This window comes from Protopterus annectens, chromosome 1.part1 (genome assembly GCF_019279795.1).
Source record: "Protopterus annectens isolate FY-2018-M chromosome 1.part1, PAN1.0, whole genome shotgun sequence".
NCBI lineage: Eukaryota > Metazoa > Chordata > Ceratodontiformes > Protopteridae > Protopterus > Protopterus annectens.
Genome location: NC_056726.1, coordinates 1,228,934,053 through 1,228,954,924, shown reverse-complemented (window position 1 = coordinate 1,228,954,924; position 20,872 = coordinate 1,228,934,053). Strand labels below are relative to the sequence as shown.

The following is a 20,872-nucleotide window of genomic DNA, read 5'->3' as shown; positions in this document are numbered from 1 at the left end:
CCCCCCCCCCACCGCTTAGACTCTGTTAGAATCATAAAAGGGAAAGGTAATATTAGCTCACTTGTGGGACTTGAACACACATCCTCCAACATACCATGCTAGTGGCAGTGCTGCTGCTGGACAAACAAGGGGCACTGGACATACTGGTACTGAGTTTTCCCTTAAGAAACTCATTATTTCAACTAGGAAACCACTGGCACGATGATTAACATCAAGTTACAAATTCAGTCATAAATATAGAGAATGCCTTCTTGTAATACCCTGAAAAAATGTGTACATGGATGCAATGCATTAAAATTATTTAAAGAACCTTTCAAAACAAATGTGTTAAAATCCTTATGTTGATGAGGTATTGAGAAACAATTACTACACGGCATTACACAAAACAGTGTGGTGAGTGGCTATGTGAAAGGAGGTGGTAAGTCACATAAACATGTAGCACAACTGTAGAGATAGAAGATTATTATTGTTATGATAAAACTGCATAAGTGACAGCTGTCAGTTATGCAAATATTGAAACCAGACATGATGCAGCAATTCACAAATGTGTGATTTAGCACAGGGAGCCACAACACTCAACTATCCTGATCACCAGGATCTGCTAGCATACAGGATCCTGTTAGTAAAAATCAGTATTAGCAGGGAAACCTAGAGGTACAGGATATGTACGAGGGTAGTGTGACAGTGGTGAGGTCTGCGGTGGGAGTGACAGATGCGTTTAAGGTGGAGGTGGGATTACATCAAGGATCACCTCTGAGCCCTTTCTTATTTGCAATGGTGATGGACAGGTTGACAGACGAGATCAGACAGGAGTCCCCATGGACTATGATGTTTGCAGATGACATTGTGATCTGTAGGGAGAGTAGGGAACAGGTGGAGGAGACCCTGGACAAGTGGAGATATGCTCTAGAGAGAAGAGGAATGAAGGTCAGCAGGACTAAGACAGAATATATGTGTGTGAATGAGGGACAGAGGAATGGTGAGGATGCAGGGAGTAGAGGTGGCGAAGGTGAATGAGCTTAAATACTTGGGATCAACAGTTCAGAGTAATGGTGAGTGTGGAAGAGAGGTGAAGAAGAGAATACAGGCAGGATGGAGTGGGTGGAGAAGAGTGTCAGGAGTGATTTGTGACAGATGAGTACCAGTAAGAGTGAAAGGGAAGGTCTACAAGAGGGTAGTGAGACCAGCTATGTTATATGGGATGGAGATAGTGGCATTGACAAAAAGACAGGAGTCAGAGCTTGACGTGGCAGAGTTGAAGATGTTAAGATTTGCACTGGGTGTGATGAGGATGGACAGGATTAGGAATAAGTATATTAGAGGGTCAGCCCAGGTTGGAAAGTTTGGAGACAAAGCAGGAGAGGCAAGATTACGTTGGTTTGGACATGTGCTGAGAAGGGATGCAGAGTATATTGGGAAAAAGATGCTACGGATGAAGCTACCAGGTAATAGGAAAAGAGGAGGGCCTAAGATAAGGTTTATGGATGTGGTGAGAGAGGACATACAGGCAGTTGGTGTGACAGAGCAAGATGCAGAGGACAGGAAGAAATGGAAACAGTTGATCTGCTGTGGCGACCCCTAACAGGAGCAGCCGAAAGAAGAAGTATTAGCAGGGAAACCTGCATTAGTGACTGCCTTTAGGACCAGAGTCTGGGATACGGAGCATCATTGCTCTCAGTGCTGCAGGTCACTCCATCAGATGTTCAAGATTAGAAATGAAGATAACTGTTCAGAATGTCAGATCCTGGCCACTGCTAATTTAACAAAAATAAAATACTATTTCCAGACGGGGGAAAAAACAGTTAATGGTTTAAGCAGACCTTTATTCAATGATGGATGTGTGTACATCATTGAATGGGTAAGGTTAAATTAGAGGTATTGGTAATTTGTGGCACATGAGCAAAGCTACGAGAACTTTTGGATTTGTTTCAACAGCATCTTGAAGGATTTCAGGTTTGATTGAGGGGGCAATCAAAATCTAGACTTCAGAAAAGTAAGAATTCAGGGACTCACCTGCAGAATGGTTTCAATTCAGTGCAGTAAGAAGTTGTCAATGGAAGAAGGACTCCTATATGGGGAGGAAGGCTGGATATTATTATTTATCTTTTTTCAGTTTGGAAAATTAGATTGTGAACAGTATTTGAGAGGTTGGAATCATATTCACGGTCAGGATGTAGCTCCCATGCCATGATATCTGCCTCACTGCACTGTGCAATGCTAGAGTATTATGAATGGAGACATCCTAGTGTTACTGAGGCAATTCTAAATTATGAATTTTTTTAGTAGTATAGCTTTAACTATTAAGTTATAGCATTTTTCTAACACAGTTACCTCTATAGCATGAAGATTGACAAATAAAGGCAGAACATATAGGAAGGAGGAATATACAGTAGAAGTCATGGTTTGCATAGTCTGGTCAGTTAGGTACAATTTAACTCAATATAGTGTGCCGAGATAGTCTGTTTTATTGATAGCTTTATGTGATGGTAAAATCTCATGGCATTATCTATGGTGATATATAAGAGCTTGCTATGAGCTTCCATTCCAATTTTGGTTTGGTGAAAAATAATGGTGAATGGAGGTTTTTCATTGTAGTATTGCTTAGGTTTGCACAGAATAAGTACTAATCGAGAGTTACAAAGCCATGTTTCAGTGAAGATGGATTCCTTGTGTTTGGGTTTGAAAGTGTAGGTTTTTGGCAGAAAAGGTGTGTGGAATTATCAGCATACTGAATAAATGTAGCATGTTTACTTGTGGCACATAGATTGCTTATGGAGACATGTTAGATCCATCTTTGAGGCACCCTTATGTGCATGGAGACAGGAGTCTGTAGCACAGTTGTTGGCCAGTGTGTCATCTGCATTTCTGTTCCTTTTGTTGGAGGTAGCAAAGCTGAATACAGCCATTACAGTTTTGTGGTATGGCTGGAAACTGATCTACAAGGGTTAGCAAGTTGTAGTAACAAGTTTAAGGAGCTAGTAAGATTTGATGGGGAGGACAGAAAGGCTATTGGACCGTATTTGTAGTTAGGTAGAGAAGTCACAAGACAGCTTTGTATCTACTTACTCTACACACTTACAAAAAGTGCAGCGCAATGTGTTTTACCTTAAAGTGGAATACACTTAAAGTGGAATAAAGTGGAATGTTTTAATTGCCCAGATACTATAGATGAAAAGGGAGTTACTAGCCACTTTTAGTTCACTCGCTTCTTCCAGAGTGACTGACTTTTAGCCCTTAGTCATCTTTTGATACACTTGCCAACTAGTTGCACATTTGTATAGAGCATCATTTGAGGGAATGGCTTGTTATCAGCACTTTTTCAAATAGTAAGTGTTTAATTTTGAGAAAGTGATCATGTATTGTTTGTACAGGTGAAGATAGGTGAAAGACAGGTAGAAGGCAAGAGTAAACAAGGGCATCCTGAAAGATACGGATGGATTGTGAGAGAACTACAACACTCAAGTATGACTGTCAAAGGAGGAGCATAGCACTTGAGATGATGATACTCATCCCAGTGTAGAAAGATCAGAGACCAAGGGGTTGATGACATGTTGAGTTAGATGCAACATTTGTGAATGCAATTCTGGAGCAGGACAGCATTTCATTTTTTGCAGTTCCTCCACAATTTTGCAGCCTTGGAGGTGGAGTGCATGTTTCCCTTTGCATTGTTTGATTGGACAGTCTAATGTGGATTAATGGTTTTTCATGCAATTCTCACACGTGCATAACAGTAAAGTATAACTATTGACCAAAGATAGTTGGATATGCGGTATATGATAAGTTAATAATCCAATAAATTCTCCCTAAAAGGAGAAATTTGCTGAAAACCACAGTAACCATTTTGAGTACAAAATTAGTCATGGAGACCAATTGCTGCCAAATACCACGGAGCACGATATTGGACTCCTTCTTCAGAGGAGCAGTTTATCACAAACCTATGCTGTTCCAAAGAGTGGAACTGCAATTTATCATAATGGTTAAGGTATTACCTTGAGGTAAAAGGTTAGATTCTCACCTCTGGAAAGGTGATTATTTCTTAAGAGCAGTTAGCACATGCATGTGAACCTGTTGCACTTGCATTGCAACATGTAAAATAAGCAGCTTTGTGATCTGTATTGCCCTTCCATCTCCCAGGTGCAATCAAGATAATGTGGTTAACCACCATACCTGTGGAACATACCACTGTAGCTGTAGGTATGCTGGACTTTTTACTCACTCCCACAGTCATGTATATGGCACTGTTAACCAGTTTGCATTATTTACATTTTGAACTGAAGTTGCTATAATTAACTAGACACACTGGAGCCCCTGTTGGAATGCAGGGGAAATTTCTGTGACTAGTTGGCATAATTGCAGTGTGAAGTGGACCACCACATATCCCACATTCCAATCATGATTGAAGAGGACCAGCTCAAGTACCACCATGGTCACACCATCCAAGTGAAATGAATAACTATTAAAAACTGAATGAGGGCAGTTAGCATCAGCACTGAATGAATTTGGTGCTACCATTATTTGTAGATGTAGTGAAATATCTCCACAACACTGAACACCTACTTCATAGCATGAAAGAAATGTAGAACACAGTACCACAGCAAGCCAATAAAAAGCAAATGGCAAAGAGCAGTATAAAATCCAAACAGACTTTTATTAGTGTTGTAAACTATGAAGCCACAGTTACTAGCTAGAAATGCTTGTGTAGTAGCCATTAAGAAAATTTGGAATTGCAACTAAGGCCCAATTGCTTCTTTAAAAGGAGTAGTCAACTCACTTGTAATAAAGTGAGTAGCAGGCCACCTTCAAGTCTACAAAGGCACATTGTGGAGCTAAATTAGCAAAGCATGGGAACACTGGACACAGTGTAAGTCCACTGTTAAGGCCAAATAAGGCCCCCCTATACCACTGGTAAATACAGGTCTTTAATAAGCGTTGCTTACAACAAAAATACAACTAGAGTGCCACACTGACAGCATTGCTTGAGAAAAGGTACTCAGTAACCTGATCACAATTGTAAGCTGACAAATGCAGCACTGGCTGACAGCAGCCAGTTCACACACTGATAGCTGGTGTTACCTTGTTAGTCTATTCACCCCACAGCAATTCCCATTGCTTGATGGGACCTTGACAAGCCACAGTAGACATGATAACCACAAGTATACCCATACAACCACTATAGTCCCTCTTTCCAATAGAACTGTGGGATGCATCTGCTAGCACCCCCGGCCTTTTCCACACCAAGCAGATGCCTACATGACTGTGGCAGAGAATTAGTACTATAGTGTTGCCTCCTAGCGGAGACTTCCTCTGCTCCTAACTCCAAGTCTTTTTTGGAAAGAGTGGAAGCCAATCATTCCTCTACCAGCTCAGCCCATTTCCCTGCTGTACAGTTCCCTAGTGAGTGGGATACAGGGCCAGTCAAGCAGGCAGTCATGGTAGTAGTTTATGCCCATACCAGCCACCAAAAGAAATAAAGGCATTTGAGGCATGGATCCTGTCCCTGGTGGCCAGCAGAAATACCCACATTTCTAAGGCCATCCTGTTTTTCCTAATGGCAAGCTTGCCTCCACACATCCTGCAAGATGTCAGGGACCACCAATCCTACATTAGTCAGTTATACTTGTCATGAGCCATAGAAGCCAATGCCTTCACAGGAGCATGAGGGCAGTCTTGGGCCACTATTCCACAAGAAATCTGGCATAAGCCCTCACCCCCCACCCATTGCTCAGGTGGAAGCACATAAGTCTCAGATCTAACCCATGCATTACAAGTGGGCAGCCTTTGGAGGGCAATCATTCCTTCCTTTTGATTAATAGAGACTCACTGCACCCTATTGGTTGAGTTTTCCAGCACAAATGAGATCACTGCCAGGGCTTCTAATCTTACACTGGCATTACTGCCATCTTGGACATGAAATGATATGAAGTTACCTACCCAATGTAGGTTATGTAAAACATGTTCAGATTTACCACGATAAAGATGAAATGCTTCAAAGAAAGAACGAGTGCCGTGTACAACAGTCAGTTTAGTGGAGAAATCTTGGCAGAAAGTATGAAGTACAGTTGTGTAAAATCTTACCATAACTGTAGATGCCCTTGCCTTCACCACTGCAGTATTCATAACTTGTGGGAGAATGTCAAAGCAAGAAACTTGAGGAGGAAGCAGCAGTAGAGCCATCTTAGAACTCATGAATAGCATTGTCAAAATCAGCTCTAGCTTTGGAGATACCATCCAACTTGTAGTGTTTGGAAAAAGTGTGCATAGACATCCAGGTAGCTGGTTCAATAGAAGCAATGTCAAGCCCTTGAAAAAGCAACAGAAACAGCTAGAAGCCACAGGTATAGTAGAATAAGCCTTTACAGAAGGCAGGCTCTCACGATAAGAGGCAAAAAAATAGTTTTTGAAAGTCAAGTAGAAATAGCCTATCTATAGGTCTAAGATGAAAGGAAATTGGTCATATTTTGATAGGTTTCTGAGCTGTCTATGCACATCAAAGGTATGCAGCACCCTCTCAGTCAGGTTGCAGAGAGGGCAGAAAGTAAGCTTATTAAATAGAGTAAGTCTATTAACCACCTTGGGCATAAAAATTAGTGTTATGGAAGGACACCCTGTCCTCATGGAATAGGCAAAACCCAACTGAGTACTTACCTGCAGCAGTGAGGAAATCAGTAAACAGGAGTAATCACCAGAATTCCAATATACAGAGAAAAAACGCAGAGGAAACAGACCAACAGTTAAAAACAGAGTGTTTGGACTGACAGCAATGTTCTTAGGATGGTACGCTGAATGTCACTTTTATCCCCTACACTACACAAGCAGTGTTTAGGTGCTGTTCAGTGTACCTTATAATGGTAGGCTTTGGTGAACTGGCTAAATGACAGGCTTCATGGCAGGGAATCCCTTAAGTTATGAATACTACAGCAGTGAATGCAAGAACAATTCTCTGCTGTAGATTGGGGCATGTGCTTACGTCATTAGACAGTGTGCTTTGGGAAGAATGACAGCAGTGTTTCATCTCATTAACCAAAATTCTGAAAATGTTACTCATTAGCCGCCCCTCACAGGTCTCAGTCTCTTAGAGGCCACTGTGGAACACAAACCCTGGAAATGTGTGGCACACAGTTCCACACTGCGTTCACGCACCATTTCATTGGGACCTGGTTGAAGTGGGCCGAAGTATTAAGCTAGTGAATACTGCACATTTTTAAAATCCATTAAGACACAAATGTAAAAAACAAAGTCAGCAGAAACCATTAATAAAATACAATATACTCAGCAACAAATAGTTATGTAACAGTATTCAAGTGCAACTATTAAAAATGCTCTTCAGCATCTATTTTTCCAACCCCTGCACATTTCTCCCAACTAAATCAATTAGTTAACTAAACCAGTCACAGACAAATCAGAGAAGAATCAGGGACAAATAAAGAATTAGTCAGGGTTACTTAGAATAAGAGAATGTGAATTAATACAAACTTTCTGAAATGAAACAAGTATACAACTTGTCATTATTTATTAAACATAATGCATCACCTTTGCTCCAAATGTCACCAACCTGGCTCTCAATGAGTCAGAGACAAATCCAAAAATAATCAGGGACACTCAGCTGAGGACTTAACCCTACAACTGTCCAGTGGAAAGGCTTATTGGGGACCTGAGGAGAAACACATAGAAACACAGACCCTGGGCTGAGTGTGCTCCTTGTGTGATCTTAAGGGAAAGTGAACTTGATGCAGAGAGCTGTATCTGGAAAGACTAGGTATATCCATTTTGGTCCAAGTGAACATCCCTCTCCAGTGCCAGTGGTGAGGATTCACACTCCTTGATTGCTGGCCTAGAGTGGGGACATTTCAAGGATCATAAGATCATAGGACTTACAAGGTGAGTAAACCATGAGACCATTTGCACTTCATCATGTAACTCTTGCTTCTAGGATGGCAACACAAGTCAGGCCACATTTGAATTTTCAGATGCTCATCCAGTTGAAGGTTAGTCTTGAAGGATGTGAGAAAGTCACTCTGTTTAATGTATGAGGGGACTTTATTACTGACGTGGATAAACATTGTGTGCCTGCTACTCACACCCAGTGACTGGCTCATTCAGTTCTGAACACTGGAACAGATCTTTGTAGTTTTGTTTGCTCAGTATCCTCACTCAGTGACTACCCCAGTCAGTGCTGAGCAGCACCGCAGAACTTCATGGATCTGCCACACTTGGTTCCCATAAGCAGTACTATCCTCTGTGTTTCAATCAGCTAAAATTCCCATGTAGTTTCAACCAGAGACAGCACACCAGTCAACACTTTGGTGGAACCTACAGCAAAAAGGATATTTTTTAGGAAAAATAAATTTCTCTATGAACCTCTTATACCCCCTTACTTAAATATGCAAACTCCATGGTCACAAGACTGTACAGAAAATAAACCTACAAAAAGAAATTACTGCTGACAAATAAATAGAAACTGCACCAGCAGTGATTTCCAATAAGTAATAGAAATCAGGTAGTTCAAAGTCCAGAAATTATTTCACTGATTTGAAATCTTATTCTCTTCAAACTTGAGAAAGACTTAGGAAAAGTAGCAGTACCGAACCTACTGAGTCTGCTTGCCAAGTATCCAGGTCCAAGACAGCTCTTTGTTCCCTTTAGCAGTGCAGAACCTCATATTTCCGTATGACCAGTATACGGGTCCATAGTTGCTTTGACTTGGTTCTGTTTAGCAGTACAGTACAGCAGACACATTTCTGTAGCACACAAGCACCAATAAACCTGTAATTGTATCCGCATTATGAAAGCAGGAGCACAACACCTGCCAAGGCAGGTACTTGTAGCTATCGAGAAATCTGCCATTATTATGAGTCAGAAATGGCTACTTCAAAATTCTCAAAGTGCATTAACTACACGTTCCATTTGCCACGGTGTTAAGGACAACATAAAACAGATATGTTAAGGCAGAAGGTTAAGGCATGTGCTTTTTTGGATAAAAATAGTCCAGAGTTCTGAGCCTGAAGCACCGGTATAAGTTTTGTGTCCTTGCTGAGCTTACAAATTAACACTGTGCACAATAATAATGAATTAGAAAATGTGGCTCTGCAAAGCAACCTGTATGAATATACCTACCATGTAAATAATCCCAAAAGTATATGAAAAACACCTGAGTCAACTTAAGGTATAAAACAGGAAAGAGTTCCTTTTGCAAAAATGAGGTCTATATTACCAGATCGAAAACCCATTTCAGCGAACACCACAAGACAGACACGTATAGCACGAACTACGATAATGCCGAATGTTCAAAACCGTGAAACACAAAATGTCGAAGTGTCATGGTTGGCCCGTCTGCAGTATAGCTCTGTAAGGTAAGTGTGCAATAGTTACGGACCTTAGGGTTAGGGTGCAGGTTAAGGTAAGTGCATAGATAGTAATGTATGTAAGGTTTAGTGTAGGGTTAGAAGTAGGGTTTAGTTAGTGTATGTATGTGTTTTATTTATTATGTTTGGGTATGTAATATGTAGCGCACAGTGGTGTTGACTGACTATGACGATTCGAGGTTTGAAATTTCACAGTTTAGGGGGTTTGGAGTATTTGCGGTTCAGGCTATATGTGTTGGTCTTGTGGTGTTCGCTGAAACGGGTTTTCGATCTGGTAATATAGACCCCAAAAACTGGGTTAGCCACCCTTTGTGTCTAAAACAAGAGATGAATCTTCCTGCCTTGGTGTTAATAAGATTTTGTCTTCCATCTCCAGGATTACTTTCAAATGCTCAAATATGAAGCATCCCAAGATTGGGTTTTACTTATATTATACTACTTCCCAAGAGCTATAAGAGTATTTTTATTTATTTATTTACTTATCAAGTTCCAGGTGTACATTAAAAGCCTACAAGCAAATCAATAAAAAATACAAGTATAATGAGGTGTTTCTTTTTCATTTTTCTTTTTTTTTTAATCATTGCCATTTTTTTGAAGTAAGACTAGCTCATATACTGCAATGTCAATTGGCTATAACTGTAATATACGAGCCAGTCAAATATCACAAAGAGGAACCACCACTGCTCAATGTGGAAGAGAGGAGCAGTGGGCTAAATCAATCACAAATGGAGTGTTCCACACAATCTGGAGCACTTGGTTACTCAGCCTCCCCTACCAACAAGTGTTAAGGTTAGTCATTTAAATCAGTAGATGGGGACCAAACTGAACCACTTATTGTGCTGGAAACCACTAACCCTGCCACATAGAGAGGTTAGGCTAAACATGCCCCTCAACTATCCAGATTCACTTTATATATTTATTGTCTGCTCAATAAAAATTTGTAGTTTTCTGGCAAATTCGTGTGGATTGGAGTTACACACGGTCAGTTGTTTTAGTTGTATTTCATATCCTTCAGAAAATGCATGCTCATACCAAACCTGTTCTATTAGGTTTCTCAGGTTGAATGGGATTCTTAAAATTTGTACTTATTTTTGAGCCTTTGTCCACCCAGCATTATTTTTGGTAGTTTCCCTTTTTGGCTTTGTCCGGAGGTATGAGGCCAACTCCTACATTTGAGCTCAAAGTTTAATCTGCTCCATGAAGACTAGCTTTAGTCAATTCTGAAGGAAAAGACTGTCTAGTAAGAAGCTCAAAGCAGCACAGATAGGAAGCAACATTAATAGCCAGTACTACATTCCATGCATTGTATTTTAAGACAAATCTTTACTTTAGATCTTTCTGGAACCATAAAAGTGTTATCAGTGAAAATTGCCATACATATGGGAGGTTTGATCTTCATAACACTGCATGCTAGACCAGTTTGGTACTCTTTTATTGAGCTATGGGAAAGATATATAGCCAGTGCATATTCTGGCATCTTTACCCAGCTACAAAACTAGTTTGTGTACTTAAAGTCATAGCACTATAGTTTGAGGTTTCATTATTTTATTATGATCCACTTGTGTATCAAATGCTGCAGTCTCAGTATGTAGACTTTATTTGCTCACTGACACCTGTCACTTTTTGAAGTCCATTTTCGCATCTTCACCACATTTCTCAGCCATGAGGTCCAGCAGATTTCCACAAAATATCTGACAGAAAATGAGATATTTTAGTTCTAATGTTAGAAACTAGTGCAGGATTTCATACAAAATTGTTTAGTTATTAGCAAAAGAATGGAACAAGATGGACCAAGTGTCAGTAGTCCTACAGTTGTTGTTAGACAAACTGGACATCTGGTTTGTTCAGTGGCTCAAGTGAGTGTATTGTAGTTTGACATGGAGCGCCAACCCCCCCTACCCCCCATCCTGAAACCCATCACCAAAGGCTCCAAACCAGAGAGAGATCTATTAGTGTTTGATGCTACACCTCAGAATTCTACCATGTTTTCCTCAAAATGTACGATGTCACTGTCCCAGATGGAGTGTTGGGAACTTATGCCACCCTTAATGGCAACCTCATTATGTGGACATGCTTTGCTACACTATCACATCTGGAGAGCACTAGATGTGCACTCCTCTACCATGACCAAACATTTTGAACCACAATGTTATTTTGACCACTAGTCCTTGCTGAGCAATTTTCAGCCACTTGGAGAGGATGGTTCAGGTCCAACACCAACTGCAAAACTTGCCTTTGAGTCTTGCAAGATTGCACAGGGGTGGGGGTAATGAGCCAATATGTCATGAAAGGAAAATGCACCTTAGTCTCAATCCCAATTTTCAGTCAGTACAAGTCCAAGGAAGAGAGCTATTTAAAATTAAGAGGAACTTGAAGCCAAGTTATGCAACATAAACGTTGCAGTGTATTCAGGGCTGTATTGACTTTGGACTTGTGTGCACATACCAGTGCAATGTCCTGTATATACACTACATTCTGAAAAGGAGTCAAAAATCCTCACTGCAGATACTTGGGGCAATGGAGTGCCACTGTCTGTTCAGATAGTACATTTGAAATGTTTAATTCCAGTTTTAGATATATTGTGCCCTTATATTTTGCTTAGATACAAACCTCCTCAAGCCTTGTTTCTATGCCAAATACCATCCATCCTCATGAGTCAGATTCACCATCCTCTCCAGCAAATATGGCCCTCAAGATCATGTAGGTTTACTTGGGGCTTTAGCCAGACAATTCAAGTATTTGCCATTTTCTGTTATTTCCCCACTTGGTAAATAGTCATTCATGCCACTACTGGGCAGCACATATTGTACCCCTGTCTGTGTATAAGTAAATCAGTGCAAACAGAATTCCCAGACAGAAGTTGTCAGCTAATCTTTGGGAAAAACCCAGTTCCCATGAATTACCACATCAATGGTAGTCCACTGAACACAGAAGGTGTTATAAGAGATAACACAGGGTCACAGCAACCTCTCCTTTGACCACCAGATTACCACTGTGGTCAGAAAGCCCTTCTATGTGGCACATCTCATTACTAAGGGTTTTGCCTCCAGGAAGAAAGAGGTCATTATCTCCCTCTACTCTTCCCTCATTAGGCCAATCATTGAGTACAATGCCCCGTTTGGCATGTACCTCACTAGACACCTGCAACAACTGGAGAGGCCACAAAAGTAACTCACAAAGAGGATCCTAGGCCTTAAATACTTTTCCCTATATGGACAGACTCAAAAAACTCCAACTATTCTCTGTCTCATATTTCCTACATAGAGTCAATCTCTGCTTGACTTACAAAGCCATATCTGACCCAGCTCTGTTAGAAATGTTACATCTAAAGAAATCCCAATCCCTCCACACCACATGCTCCAGACACCTCAACCTCATTACCACAATTAACAGAACATGCTGGAGGGACAGGTTCATAACCCAGAGACTGCCCATGCTATGGAATAGACTTCCCATACATGTCAAACAGAGCACCTCACTGGCCCTCTTCAAGAGAAATCTTGATGAGTGGATGGGAAATAGAGCATTCACCCCAGGATCACTCCAGTGGCTCTACTCAACAGAAGCAGTAGGAACTATGGTCGGGTGGCACGATGCCAGGGTAATCCTATCGGCTAGGCTTGTAAAGGCTCCAGGGCCATTAGCCTAGTACACACCTATGAGCCTAAGCAGGTTACTTTACCTACTTGGAAGGTCATGCAGAGTACAAATACACAAATGTGCTCATTATTAGATCAGCCAATCCCTTCTGGCCTACATGTGGTTTTAGTTTGCTGCTGTAGACTACATTTTGCAGGTCCTACATTTTTTGTAAGTCTCAGCATTATAATACATTTCCTGAGACAGCTTGCATTACCTTTTTACTGCCACAAAGCTTTGATATGGCAAGTGGCTTTTTAGATGTAAGGATACCCAGAGCCCAGAGTATTTTTCAAACTGCTTGTTTCTTTATACGCTGAGGCTTTCTATAAATTGCCAGAATTTTGATGAGGGAGCAGTTTTGTTCCCCTAAAGTACATGTGGTTTTTCAAATATTTATTCAAGTTGTCACATACCAAATTTATGTGATACACACGTACGGCCAAAGTCACTTCAAGAACTTAAGCATTGTTTATACAGTGCATTTCCTTGCAGTGATATCCTGTATTAGGAGACATTACAGTTTGGATATTACCAATGTAAGATGCAGTATTCCACTCCACTAACCCAAGTGCATATTTAGAAAATACCCAGGTTCACTGTGTGAATTGACAGTCAAATCCAGTATAGTTACCACCTTACAATATCCACTGCACTTAACTGTGCACAGAGAACTGTAGTACTGCCCACATTTGCCCTCAAAATGTCAGTGTACTCCAAGACAATCCAGGGTAGAAACCCTTTTGCACTCTTGTGGGTGTTCTGTCCATCTAGATCACTCTAGCCTTTGATTGTGTTATTGCTAAAGTTCTGGAGTGTGAGAGTGGATTCTGATCAGAATGTACCACAACTGATCCAATGTTTGTAGAGACTGGATAGCTGGACTCATCTCAACTGAGATTTCCCAAACCTGGAAAAGGAATATGGCAAGGTCCCAAGAGAGTCTCCAAAACATAGTTGTACATAGCCTGCACCATTTCTGAGGACCCAGTGACTCCAGCACAGCGTTTGGAGTCAGAGGGAGTCAAAGTGTGATTGTGCATCAGGGATATCTCTGACCCTACTGCTGTTTATTTTGATAATGAGTAGTTTTAGAAAACAGGTTGGAGGGAACAGACCAAAGTTGCTGTATGCAGAAGTGGCATCTGAGGCAGAATGAGCAAGAACTTATTCTACTTTTAATTCCTCATTTCTTGAAGGTACATTGGATGGAGTATAAAGCAAGGGTTTTAATGACAGCAGATGGGGAAATCAGCTGAGAATAGAGAAATATAGGAATAGTGGAGCTGGTTAACAGTGGTTAGTACTACGGTATGGTACAGAAACCTTGTCAGTAAAGACAGAGCAGTTGAGGAACCCAAAGGTGATGGACATGAAGTGCCAGATATCGGCAACTGGATTTGGATCTGCTGCCCCACACAGTGCATCTTAAGAAGCTTCAATAGTCAGGTACACCTGTCAAAGGTAGTAGTGGCATTGCTTAGTGAGATGCAACACCCCAACTCCATGCAAAACAGACAAAGGTTTCATCACCATCAACTCCAGACTCACACATCTCCACAGAAAAGGTAGAATGAAAGAAATGCTTACATTCATCAAGCAGAAACACAGCATTTAGTACCACTATCCTTTATATTTGGGTTGCAGACCAATACTGATGGACGAGCTGTTCAAATCTATTAACTCTTCTTACTAGAATCCACCTTCAGTGGTATGTCTGTGATAGGAAGTTTAGTCTCACTTTGCAACTCCCCCCCTCCCCATTTATTAGGGCCCTGGATAACTTCTCAGCCTTCCTTCATTAAGAGGTCAGTATAATAGCCTTTGACACAATACCCCACTCGGGCATCATAAATAAGCTTACCAGCTTAAATATCAACCCCTATATCACAAGATGGGTTGCAAACTGGCTCAGAGATAGAACCCACATGGTCAGAATCGCAGGTGCCATGTCCGAATCCAAACCAGTTACAAGTGGCGTCCCACAGGGCTCAGTTCTGGGACCTCTCTTGTTCGGTATATACTTCTCTGAGGTTCAGGCTAACACAGGGGGATTATGGCTGACAAAGTTCGCAGATGACTGCAAACTGGGAGCCATAACTGAATCACCAGCCGACACAAGCATCCTCCAAAAGGGTCTCACAGAGACGGATGCTTGGTGCCAGAGCCACGGCCTCAAGCTAAATGCTAAAAAGTGCATAGTCATCCCCTTTGGGAAAAACAAGGTGCCCACAAATTACCACATAGGTGGTAATCCATTAAGTACGGAAAAAGTAATTAGAGATTTGGGGACCAACGTAGATATTAATCTCTCCTTTGATAATCATGTTGCCAAAGTGGTTAGAAAGACCTTCTATATAGCCCACCTTATCATGATAGGGTTCGCATCTAGATCAAGAGAGGTCATTGTGCCCCTCTACTCGTCACTCATCAGGCCCATAATTGAATACAATGCACCTTTTGGGATGTACCTTACCCGACACCTGCAGCAACTGGAGAGACCCCAAAAGTACCTCACCAAGAGGATCATGGGCTACAAACAGATGTCCCATGCAGCTCAACTAAAGAAACTCCAGCTCTACTCAGTTGCTTACCGCCTACTCAGAGGCGATCTATGCCTGATGTACAAAGCCATGTCAAACCCAGAATTAATGGACATGCTCCACCTCAAAACATCCAAGTCCCTTAGAGCTACATGCTCCAGGGACCTAAACCTCAGCACAAAAATAAATAGGACATGCTGGAGGAACATATTCATTTCCCAGAGGCTCCCCTCACTTTGGAATAGAATCCCAATTCATGTTAGACATAGCCCCTCGCTGACCCTCTTCAAGCGAAATCTGGACGCGTGGATGGGAAATCGCAAATTCACCCCTGGGATCTCTTCTGTGTCCCTGCTAGACAGAGGCACAGTAAACTAATCTTAAAAGGGTACCTTCTGTGACCTACTTTACAGAGGCACAGTAGGCTAATCTAATAGGGAGGCGGAATCCAAATACACTCTGGCTAGGCTTATAAATGCCCTAGGGCAGATAGCCTAGTATCTACCTATGAACCTATGAACCTATTCATAGGAGCAGATCAGGCAATCTTAAAGGGGGTGTTGGCTATGTTTTATGAATGACAGCATAATGTGTAAAGATACCTTCTCTTTCTGTGCCAAGAACCAATCCTGTGTTAAGTACCCATGTAGCAATTCTGCTTCTTTGCCGTACAATTGGCCCAAACCATTACTCTGTCCTATAGAAACAGAAGTTAAATTTATACTTGTGCTATTGAATGACTTGGCCCTTTTTAACATAAAAGCCAACAAGCGATACCTGCTTGGGTTTCCATACTAAGAATGAGTGGCCATGCACTCATAACGCTCACCCAGAGCCAATAATGGAGAATCAGTGAGAATGTAGTATTCAGCCATGTGCAAAGTAGGTTTTATGGCCCTAGACAACTTGCCCTTTGTTATTTTAAGGACCAAAAAGTTAATCCCGCTTTATTCAATGACCTTCCTAAGACAAACAGAAGCCCCCAGTAACGTATGCCTTTATAGACAAGACCAAGACTTTAATATACTCACCAAACATCTCAGTACCATACCTATCTAAAGTTTACTTCCAGAGCAAAGTTGAAAGAAAGGAACACAGATTTAGGAGCAATTAAAATGCTAGTACTATTATCTTTATCTATTACCTATACTAAACTGGAAAATTGAGAATCTGAATGCAAATGTTTGAGGAAACTTTAGGGATACCCTCCAATATCTGAGCAGGTAGGTGCAAGCTCAATACCCTTAGCCTGCTTTAACAAACTATAATCTCCATCCCCTCTATATCATAGAGGCTCCCGACTCTGAACCTAAATAGAACCTATGTTGGAGGAAACACCCCTTCTGAAAACGACACTATGCTACCACATCAGCAAAACAAGACACATTTAAGGTATTAGAGTTGTTTCTGGAATAGTTCAGTCTTGCATATTAGGAGGACTTCCTGAGCACCCAATTAAACTCAGCCCAGATGATAAGTCTTCCTCTAGGCTATCTGGAAAGTTCATTAATGGGGAGCAGTTTTCCCACACTAGTAGGAGTACAGCAATGCTTTTTGAGTGGCAGTTATTCTGCTATCAGGTAGCACATTAAGAGCGCACTAACTAAGACTATATGTACAAGCAACAAGTTACATCAACAGGATCAAAACTAATACGGATGGTAAAAGTCAAAAGTTTACCTCTGTTTCTACAGGAAAAAGCACTAGTCTCCCCTAAAATGATTAACTGTCATTCAGATCTTATTGTCTACAGAACTCAGACACTACTTACTTCAAATTCCTTTCCATCTACTTTAAGTTCTATGGGCATGCTCCTTGCCTAAAGACTCAATAATAGCTTTTAAAGCATCCATGTTGTCCACTTGCTGTACCATATCATTCAGAGCAGACAAAACTTTCTTGCCATGGATGTAAACTTCTGATAGGCCTTCAAGTTCTGCAACTGAGGCAGTTCCTGCAATGGACTGTAGTTCTTTGAAGTTTGAGAAGTAGCTCACAGTATGTGGGAGCGCTTTGAACATTCTAGAAAAGAGAACATACATTAAAACATGGACAATATACATTACACGGGGTGTATTCTTCACTTTAGTGACACAACATTCAATTAAAGCAACATCTACAGCAACAAGAGTTTAGTGCCAGTATTGGAGTATAGGGCAACAGCCCTCCCTATGGTCCAGACAAGCAAGATTCACTTATCAGCTCAAACATCTGAGACACAGGGAGGGTAGGAAGAGCATGCACTCAAGCACACCCAGTAAGTCTCAAGACTTAGGAATAGCATTTATGAAGCGGTGACAGAAAATATGTTACCGCAGAGGTATATGTGCCAGCATGTTCCACTGCATTAGACCATAAAGAGTTCCTGCAGATTTTTTAAGTACTTCAATGATCAAATATCCCTGTATTTTGCTTTGATCTAGGTCGCTATGCAAATGTCTTTGTTAGTTAATTTTGTTAAGATGTTTCTTTGATTGGTTTGGTCTCTGATACTTGCGTATTTTAAAGTTATCAATATATCTTTACGTGATGTGCTCTGTTTGCTATTGAAATAATTTACTTAGTCACTTTTGTTAACATATGACTATTAAATGTATATGTTAGAAGATCTAATTGTATTCTTCCTGTTTGCGGAGATTTTCTCCCTGGGTCTCCTCTGAAAACAGGTAACTGGTCCAATCAGACACTACCCGGTGAAATGAAGTGAAATGAAAGATTAATTAGAACTAATGTGTTATACCATTACAAGATCCTCAAGCACCTCTCCAGCCCTGAACATAGGAGAGGATTAGTTTGTGGGGGAGACCAAGTTATATCCAATCTACATAAAGGCCAGAAAGCAAGCTAATGGTCAGCTATAGGGATTATATTACTAGTAAAGAGTCCAGAGTTTGGGAAGGGGGTGAAACCAACTTTCATCACATTCTTATACTTTGAAATGGAATAAATAGAACAAGAGAATGATGTGGGTAGGACCATTTGTTAGCGTCTGCTGCAGGGGGAAGACACACACTGTCCCCAATTATGCCTCCCAGTTTGCCTTGGAACTCAATTAAGCTAATGTTTAAAAATGTCCAGTTGTATGCCTTTATTTCACATTATTTTTAGCTTTGCCTAAAAGTCTTAGAAGGTTGACAATGAGAAGTATGAATCAAGATATGTTTAAATACACAGGAAAAAACTAAAATATATCTTCAAGTTTCATCTCATTAAAGAAAATAACCTGCTCAATACAATTGTTCCATTGTCCTCAGCATTTACATAAAACCTCTCCCAAACACTCCTGGCCTTCTGAATGTCATCAACAACCAAAGCCATTGCTGTTCAGTTAAAAAGAATACCAGAAAGAAAAAACAAATTTCACAGAAAACCTGATGTAACCATAACACTTACAATTCCTAGCTTATATAGTTAGCCATAATACTTTTCCAGTGAGCTGTCAGTACCTGCAGAAATACGTAATTGTTATCAGTCAGGCAAAGGAAAGTTTAATCCTTTCAGCACCACACGTTTGCTAGACTATATGGTTTATAGTACTACCTTCCCAGTTAAACTGCAGGCTGTATGGGAAAGGGGTGGGGCAGATGGTACCACAGCTCCCAGCTCTGGGATGCAGATTGAAAGAGAACAGTTATATATGGTAAGTATGTTAAAGGGTATTATTAAGAAGCAGTGATGAGACTTTTGGTGATTAAGAAAACATTACTCCCCAATTTTGTAGTAAGGTTTGAGCCAAAGACTGCAAGTCTGATTGAGAACCAGACATTTTACTGTTGGCTGCAATTTCCATCAGATTTCAGAACAGTTTTTTTTACAATATGAAGCAATTATTGTTCTGAAGATACATTGTGAATAATTTCCTTACTAATGTTGTTCAACCAATATTTTACCAGAGCTCTGGGATGCAGATTGAAAGAGAACAGTTATATATGGTAAGTATGTTAAAAGGTATTATTAAGAAGCAGTGATGAGACTTTTGGTGATTAAGAAAACATTACTCCCCAAGTCTGTAGTAAGGATTGGGCCAAAAACTGCAACTTTGATTGAAAACCAGACTTATTTTACTGTTGGCTGCAATTTCCATCAGATTTCAGAAGAACAGTTTTTTTTACAATATGAAGCAATTATTGTTCTGAAGATACATTGTGAATAATTTCCTTACTAATGTTGTTCAATCAATATTTTACCAGTATGTTTCTGGTAAATTTAAGTCCCAGCTAATATTATTCTTCATTCATGTGTTTCATGCAAGAAATGTATGAATTCCTTTAGGTCATCAGAACTTGGCTTTTGCGGTCTATACACTCCAACAATTGTTATATGTTCCAGGGGGGTCTATATTAGATCACCGAACACTTAATAAAGTGAACGGTGATTAATCGACACTAAGTAAGCAAGAGTTTACAATTTCGAACTGTCAGAACAGCGATTTTTTCCCTCGGGAAAAAAAATCGCTGTTCCAACAAAAAAAAAAAAAAAAAACACTTTAAACATTACATTAAGTGAGGGGCCTTGCCCCCCCACTCCCCCGATGTGGGGGGCTGCACCCCCACACCCCCTACTTAAATATACCAACTCTGAGACCGCATTACAGTGCCGAAAATGGCAAAGTAACAAAGCGGCCAAGCAAATTCTTTCCCAGGGAAAGAATTAACTTAAAAGTCGCTTTGATATTTTGCCGTTTCAGGCTTTTGAGTTTGACAAAGACGCATTCGAAATAATGCGTCTTCCATCTTCTAATAAGGAACCATTCCAGGGTTGTCTTTATTGTCACAGTTACACAGTCAATAATGTTGGGTTATCATTAAACATGTAATAATCACAGGTCTCATAACTGCATAACTATCTTTAATCCTTATCATAACATGTTCACCTGATTTTTTTTTTGTTAGAATGTCTGTTACTGCAAAAACATTTATACTTTGACAGAACTGGTTTCCAGTCATTGCTATTTATATATGTTTCACAAACAACAACATCAGTCTTATGGGAACGTAGCAGATTTTCCAATAAAACTTTACAACAAATGCAAAACGTTGCTAAGATAAACTAAGGCGATGCCTCAACAATAGAAAAGCACCCTCCTCAGCCTCAACAGGCAAATAAGATATGTCAAGTCCACTAAGGGTGACTCTGAGGAAAAACTTAGCAATCATAGCCAAGGATAATCATAAGGCCTTTTACAGCTAAATACGTAGCAGAAAAGTTAGGACTGAAGCACATGCCAAACTTGTGACTAATGGTATTACACACACTGATCCTGTAGAGATAGCAAACCAGCTAACGGACAGATTTAGTAAAAATTTCACTCTCTTGTCCCCTCCAAAC

The 20,872-nt window shown here is 40.5% G+C and overlaps 1 pseudogene; it reads right to left on the bottom strand.

The window, feature by feature from the left end:
* Nucleotides 1–10,943: 10,943 nt before the first annotated feature.
* LOC122813675 lies at nucleotides 10,944–18,862 on the bottom strand (annotated as a pseudogene).
* Nucleotides 18,863–20,872: the final 2,010 nt, after the last annotated feature.